The 6,000-nt window shown below is 51.5% G+C and overlaps 1 protein-coding gene across 1 annotated transcript in view; it reads left to right on the top strand.

Annotated features, from left to right (window-relative positions):
* The first annotated feature begins 979 nt into the window (after positions 1-979).
* The window catches only part of AKTIP (AKT interacting protein), a 40,677-nt gene continuing 35,656 nt past the window's right edge, over positions 980-6,000 (top strand). Inside the window, exon 1 of the mRNA XM_087870425.1 lies at positions 980-1,077. The gene's annotated coding sequence lies outside the window, so the exon portion shown is untranslated. The remainder of the gene's footprint in view (positions 1,078-6,000) is intronic.

Here is a 6,000-nt window from a genome sequence, read left to right as displayed (position 1 = left end):
TGAAATTAGAAAAACTATTCACAAATCATTGCTGGATTCCCAGAGCAAAATCGGGTCCTTGAGACCCTCTTCTCTGACCCCATTTTACAGATGAGGAAACAGGCCCAGAGAAAAGTTAGCTGGCCGGGGTTACAGTGAGCTGAAGGTAAGTCCCAAATGGAAACACTCCCTGTAATTGTTTTCTGACAATTTTCCTACCATCCAGCCCGCAAAAGGCTCAGGAATTTGTGTGGAAAGTTCCCCGGGGCAAGCACCAGAGGCCCAGTGCTATCATTCTGGCTGTCTGACCTTCAACAAATCGCCTGAATACCATGAGCCCCCAACCCCCTCAGCTGGAGCTCCTTCCTGCCCTTTCTCCTTGTTTTCGGAAGGAACCCAGAGCCGGTAAGTCATCTGTAAGGGTCAGGTGCTCACCTTTTTAAGTTCAAATGCTTTATTGAGGTACTTAAAGTGTATTAGATGTTTTTCCTAAGTATTCGTGGGTGGGTATTGCTAGGGTTCCACCTTGCCACGTGATCGCCAGGGGCCAGAATGGTCTTCTCACGGCCCCAAAAGGAAATTGTTCCAGCCCCTTCCTAGCATGCTGGAGTCTCCAAGTTTCTTTCAAGAAATCTTAGAATCTGCCCTTTGCTACCAGCTCCTCTCTTGCCTCCCACACCCTCCCTTCAGCTGGGCCACGCTCTCGGGTCCCAGGCGTGGGCTGCTCGATCCTCAGGTGAGAACACCTTCCTGATGCCACGTGGAACAGTGGCCAGGTGTGGGGACTGACCAAGCGCCGACCCGGGAGAGCGCTGCCGAGGCAGGTGCCGTCCATGATTGTTACCATGGAAGCGGGCGCTGCTCTGAGCATTTGCTTAGTGCTTGCTGGCCCTCTCCTAGTGATTTGCATTAGCCCACCGCCTCCTCCCAACAGTTTAAAAGCCAGCGTTGTTAGCACCCTGGTCAGTAGGGAGGAGATCGAGGCTGGGTGAGGGTGTGCGTGGCCGTCTGTCTTCTATCCCTCGGGCCCTGCAGGTTTGTTCTGAAAGACCGGTGGAGAGAGCTTCCAGGAAGGAGGTAGTGTGAAAGTTGCCGGCGGTAAGTGAGACTCTGGAAGGGGGTGGGCGGAGTGTGGACTCTGGGATGTCTGACCCTGAGTCTGTTTCAGCCTGAGCCCCGTTCCCCAGGGGGATTTGCCTTCGTTGAACCTCTGGTAGGTGCAGACTTCCCCCTTCCCGCCCACTATGGTATGAAAGAGCCAGATCTGGCTGGTCCCAAGACTTCGGTGTGGGCTGCTCCGGGCAGGAGATGGCAGTCCCCGTCTGTGGCGTTGTCCTTCGAAGGACATCTGTCCTGCACGGTGTCTGCTAGGGAGCAGGTGTAACCACCCCGCTGATACTGAATGCTCAGGTCTCCTCACTGCCTCTTTGGGGGGGAGGCTCCCCACCCATGTGACCACACTCCCAGCCCAGCTGTGGCAGGTATTGGCAGTCCCCCACCCCCCACCACTGACCCCGGGTGGCTAAAGAGGTATGACCTCATCTGTGGTGGTCTTGGAGGTACCAGCCCCACTTCCAAGCAGGTTGTCACAGGTGTTCTGAGCTGATGGGGTCTCTCATTAACCTAAAAGAACAGAGGTGACTGAAGTCCCAGGAAGCCCAGACCTAGCTGGTCACTGGTATCACGGGGTGGGGGCTCTTACAAGATGGCGGCTCTCAGGCCTTTCTCTGCCTCGGTGGTCGTGACTTTGCCACTCAGCGAATGTGTGTGCCCTCCACACAATTGTGTATCTGCGTATGGACAGCCACAGGACTACACACCCTGCCCTTGTGAAAAAAATATAATTTCCATATGTTTTGCAGTGTGAATTTAGTGGTAGTTTATTCACAAGGTTGTGCAACCCCCACACTAATTCCAGGACATTTTCATGATCCCCACAATGCTCCGTACCTTGTGAATGGAGAGTGGAGTCAGAGTAGACACTCCGTGTGGGTCACGATGGTGTCAGCACTTACCGAGCGCTTACCGTTTACCAGCTACCGTGCGTGGTGCTTTATGTATTTCGGTCAGTCTGTGTCGCACCGGGGGACGCGTGGACCATGCTCTCCTCCTTTGGTTTATGAGGGAGCCGAAGTGCAGAGAGAGCGAGTGCCCCAATCGTGGGATCTTCCCCTCCACTGCTTCTAATGGGTCTGTTCCCTGTGAAGTATGGAAAGCTCTCTCCGTGCCTGCCATTGTGGCTTTTTTTCCCCTTCATTGTTTTAACTGTGGTAAAATATACACAACACCAAGTTGATCACTTCCACCATCCGTACGTGTCCAACTCAGCGGCGTGCGTGTATTGTCAGAGTTGTGCAACCATCCCACCATCCATCTGGAGAACGGTTGCATCCTCCCACACAGAAACTCTGTACTCCTTCAAATGACCCTCCATTCACTCCTTCCCCCGGCCCTTGGTAACCTAGTCCACGCTGTCTCAATGAAACTGCTGCTTCTAGGGATCTCCTACACGCGGAATTCCATAGTATTCTTCCTTCCGTGTCTGCCTTATTTCACTTGGCATAGCGTCCTCCAGCTCCGGGTTCATCCATGTTGCTGCGGGGTCAGGAGGCCCCTGACTTCTAAGGCTGAATAATACCCCATTGTGTGGCTATACTGCGTTCTTCTTTATCCATTCATCACTGCGAGACAACTGGGTTGTTTTCCTTTTTTGATGCTAGCCGGCCTGATGGGTGTGACCTGGGTGTGAAGTGGTATCTCCTTGTGGTTTTGACCTGTGTTTTCCTCGTGACTGCTGATGTCGATGGAGCGTGGGGCTTCTCCTGCAGCTGACCTATTTGTAAAGGTCACAAAGGGGAGAGGAGGAGTAGGTTTTGCGGGATAGAAAGTCATCCGGGCAAAAGGGGGCCAACCTGATGATGAGCGAAGGCCTACATCTGAGGCGAGTTTACCTCTTTATTTCTGAACTTTCTGAACCACTCTTCTCCGCCTCAGCGGCCTCTGAGAATCACCTGCAGTGATTCTTAAACCATGCAGGCCAGTCACACCCCTAGAGCTTCTGCCCCGAGCAGCCCAGGTGGGTCTGGCATCAGAGGTTTCTGGAGCCCCCCCCCCAGGTGATTCCCATGGGCAGCCACTGCTCCAAGCAAACTTCGTCAGCAGGCATCACCCATCGCCCTCCCAGCTGCCTTAGAAAACTACACGCCTCCAAGGGGGGGTGTGTGTGTGGCAGGTTTATTGCAGTATCCCTCACCTACCACATCAATTCTAGAACATTCTCATCACCCCAGAAGAAAACCCCATGCCCTTTAGACATCACCTCCCCCATCCTATCCTCCTCCAAGCCCCTGGCTACCACTAATCTGCCTTCTGTCTCCACGAACCTGCCTGTTCTGGATGTCCCATATGAATAGAATCCTAATATGTGGCCTTTTGTGTCTGGCTTTCCCTTAGCACAGTGTTTCCCGCTCTGCTGTAGCACACATCCTTGCTTCATTCCTGTGTATGGCTGGAGCCTACACTCCGTTTTGGACGGTTTGGATATGCCGCCTTTTTATTTAGCCAGTCATGAGTTGGTGGTCATTCGTGTTTCCACCTTTTGGCGACGATGAACATGGTTGTACGGGTTTGTGGACCTTCCAGCCTTCGAAGGCACCTCTTTATTCAGTTTGTCCCCTTACAGGGGAGGCACAGCTCTAATTTTTCATGGGGGAGGGGAAGAAATCAGAAACCCCAAATCCTAGGTCTTTAAACTTAAAAAAACTCCAAAATTTTCACAGCTTTTGCATGTTCTGTGTAACTACTGTTCTGCAGACTTCTGAAAGATTTTATTTTAGAGCTGGAACGCGTACACGAGTAGGGGGAGGGGCAGGGGGAGAGGGACAAGCAGACTCCCTGCTGAGCACAGAGCCTGATGCGGGGCTCTGTCTCAGGACGGTGAGATCATGACCTGAGCCAAAATCAGGAGTCGGATGCCTAACTGTCTGAGCCACCCAGGCTCCCTCTGTTTCGTAGACTTGAACCACTTGGAGGCTCAAAAATCTCTCCATCGTCTCCAGACCATACTTAGCCCAGCTCCTTCCTTCGGTGTGCTCCTTTCTCCTCCTCAGAACTTCAGACAAAGCTCATTGGCGTGGTAACAACAACCGTGATGACGGCTGCCCTCCCTTCTCCCCCTTGCTCACTCTTACACCTCCGTCGGGCGTGACGTGTGCCAGAGCCACCAAGCCCGCTGCAGGAGTAACCGAGAACGTCTGGCAGGGGCGCAGAGATGGAGAAACCAGAAACCATCTGGTCTCTGGGAGCCCCATCAGGGGAAGCAAGGGAACCACCTCTGAAATAACTATAATGCATGTCAAATTGAACGTTTCCCAAAGTGTTGACAGCATGTCGGTAACACACAGATACAGCATCAAATAGCACTGAATCAGCAAAGGACGAAGTTGTTCCCTTCTCCGTGATCTTTGAAGCCTTCAGATGAAGCAAGGAGAATGGCTTAGTTGGGTGCTAATAGGTCTGTAACGCCTCTCTTCAATCTTGCCTCTTAAAAAAACAAAACACAGATGTAGGTCCAAGTCTCCAACCCTAGTGGTGTTGAACCAGAAATTGCTTTCATTTTATTTTATACTTGGCTTCGAATGGACGAGTCTCCCTGATTTCCACCTTCCCACCCTTAGTGGAAAATTCTGGACCTTTATGTCCATCATCCTGACATAAAGTTTACTTTTCAAATAAACAGACTTAAGTTTAAGTTTATAAACAAGTTCATTTGAAGGAAAAGATTAAACAGTTGAGCAGGTGGCCGGCAGATGTGACAGAAATCAGGAAGGTGGTATCCGAATGGCCCTGGGACATAGGCACGGGTGTGCTCAAAGGGCTAAGGAAGCCCCCAGCTCTCCCTGGGAACAAGCAGGGGCATGTCCTTAAATCACAGGACGATGGCTAATAATAAGGGGCACGAGAGATTAGGTCCCAGCCCCAACTTGTGCAGGTGAGGGACACTGAGGCTTTGACACTTGGAGGGTCTGGGGTCACAGAGGTGTCGGCGGGGAGCCAGCACGGGGCTCTGGCTATGGATTTGCTGCTGTAGATCGTATCGGTCCTGCGCTGGCTTATGCATATCATGGCTATGTCACGTCGCAGGACATTCTCTTCCCAGCTGATCTGACAAAGTAGACCACTTTGCTTCCAGTAATGTGACCAATGAGTACTGGGAGTTGTATGGTTCTGTCTCCACCACTTGGCAAAGCTCCACCGATAAGGCTTATTTGTGGAGAGTGATAGAAAGTTCTCTTTCTAGAAGTAAGATGATGACGTAGTCCTAACTTCTGCAACTAGCTGTTCTGCTTCTTAAATATTTCCAGTGTTCCTTTCAGACACAGGGTAAGACTCCTTCCTGGCCCCTGCTAGGTTTGGGGATGATTTGTTACCCAGCGTAGATAACGGGTGCAAAGTCTGGCTCCTACCCTGGGATAATGCATCAACAACACACCCACGTGGTTGTCTGTCTTTAGTGCTGAGCATACATCATTAAAGGGTTGTGCCATGTTTATGTATCCATTAGCAGTGGAGCATTTGAATTTTTCCCTATTTGTTGGCAATTATGAATAAAGCTACCAGGAACCATGATCTTTGTATTCAAATGGCTCTTAACATAAAATGGGTAGATCTTCAAGTCCTTATGTGGTTTGGCTCCTGTTATTGGGCACTTCTCCCTTCTCAGGGCCCCTTCCCTAGCTCACGTGCTTCCCTCCTAAGCTGGCTTGGATCTGGCCCTTTGAACCGGCTGGCTCTCAGTGCCTCCTCAGGGGCCCTCCCTGACCTCTACGTAAATTCACCCTCCCACCCCAGCAGGTGTCCTGCATCACCTCACCTGGGTCTTCATAGCCCAGACAACAATCTCTACTCGTCTACATGTTTACTACTTCATCTCCTCCTCCTGGAACCTACGTTCCAGTATGGGGCCTTGAGAGGGGAGAGGCCTTGTCTGCCTTTCCAAGGTTTTAGCTCATATTCTGGTGT

Source organism: Ursus americanus, chromosome 21, assembly GCF_024610735.1.
Source record: "Ursus americanus isolate L20-20 chromosome 21, mUrsAme1.1.p, whole genome shotgun sequence".
In the NCBI taxonomy this organism is placed as follows: Eukaryota; Metazoa; Chordata; class Mammalia; order Carnivora; family Ursidae; genus Ursus; species Ursus americanus.
This window is presented reverse-complemented; position numbering and strand designations above follow the sequence as displayed.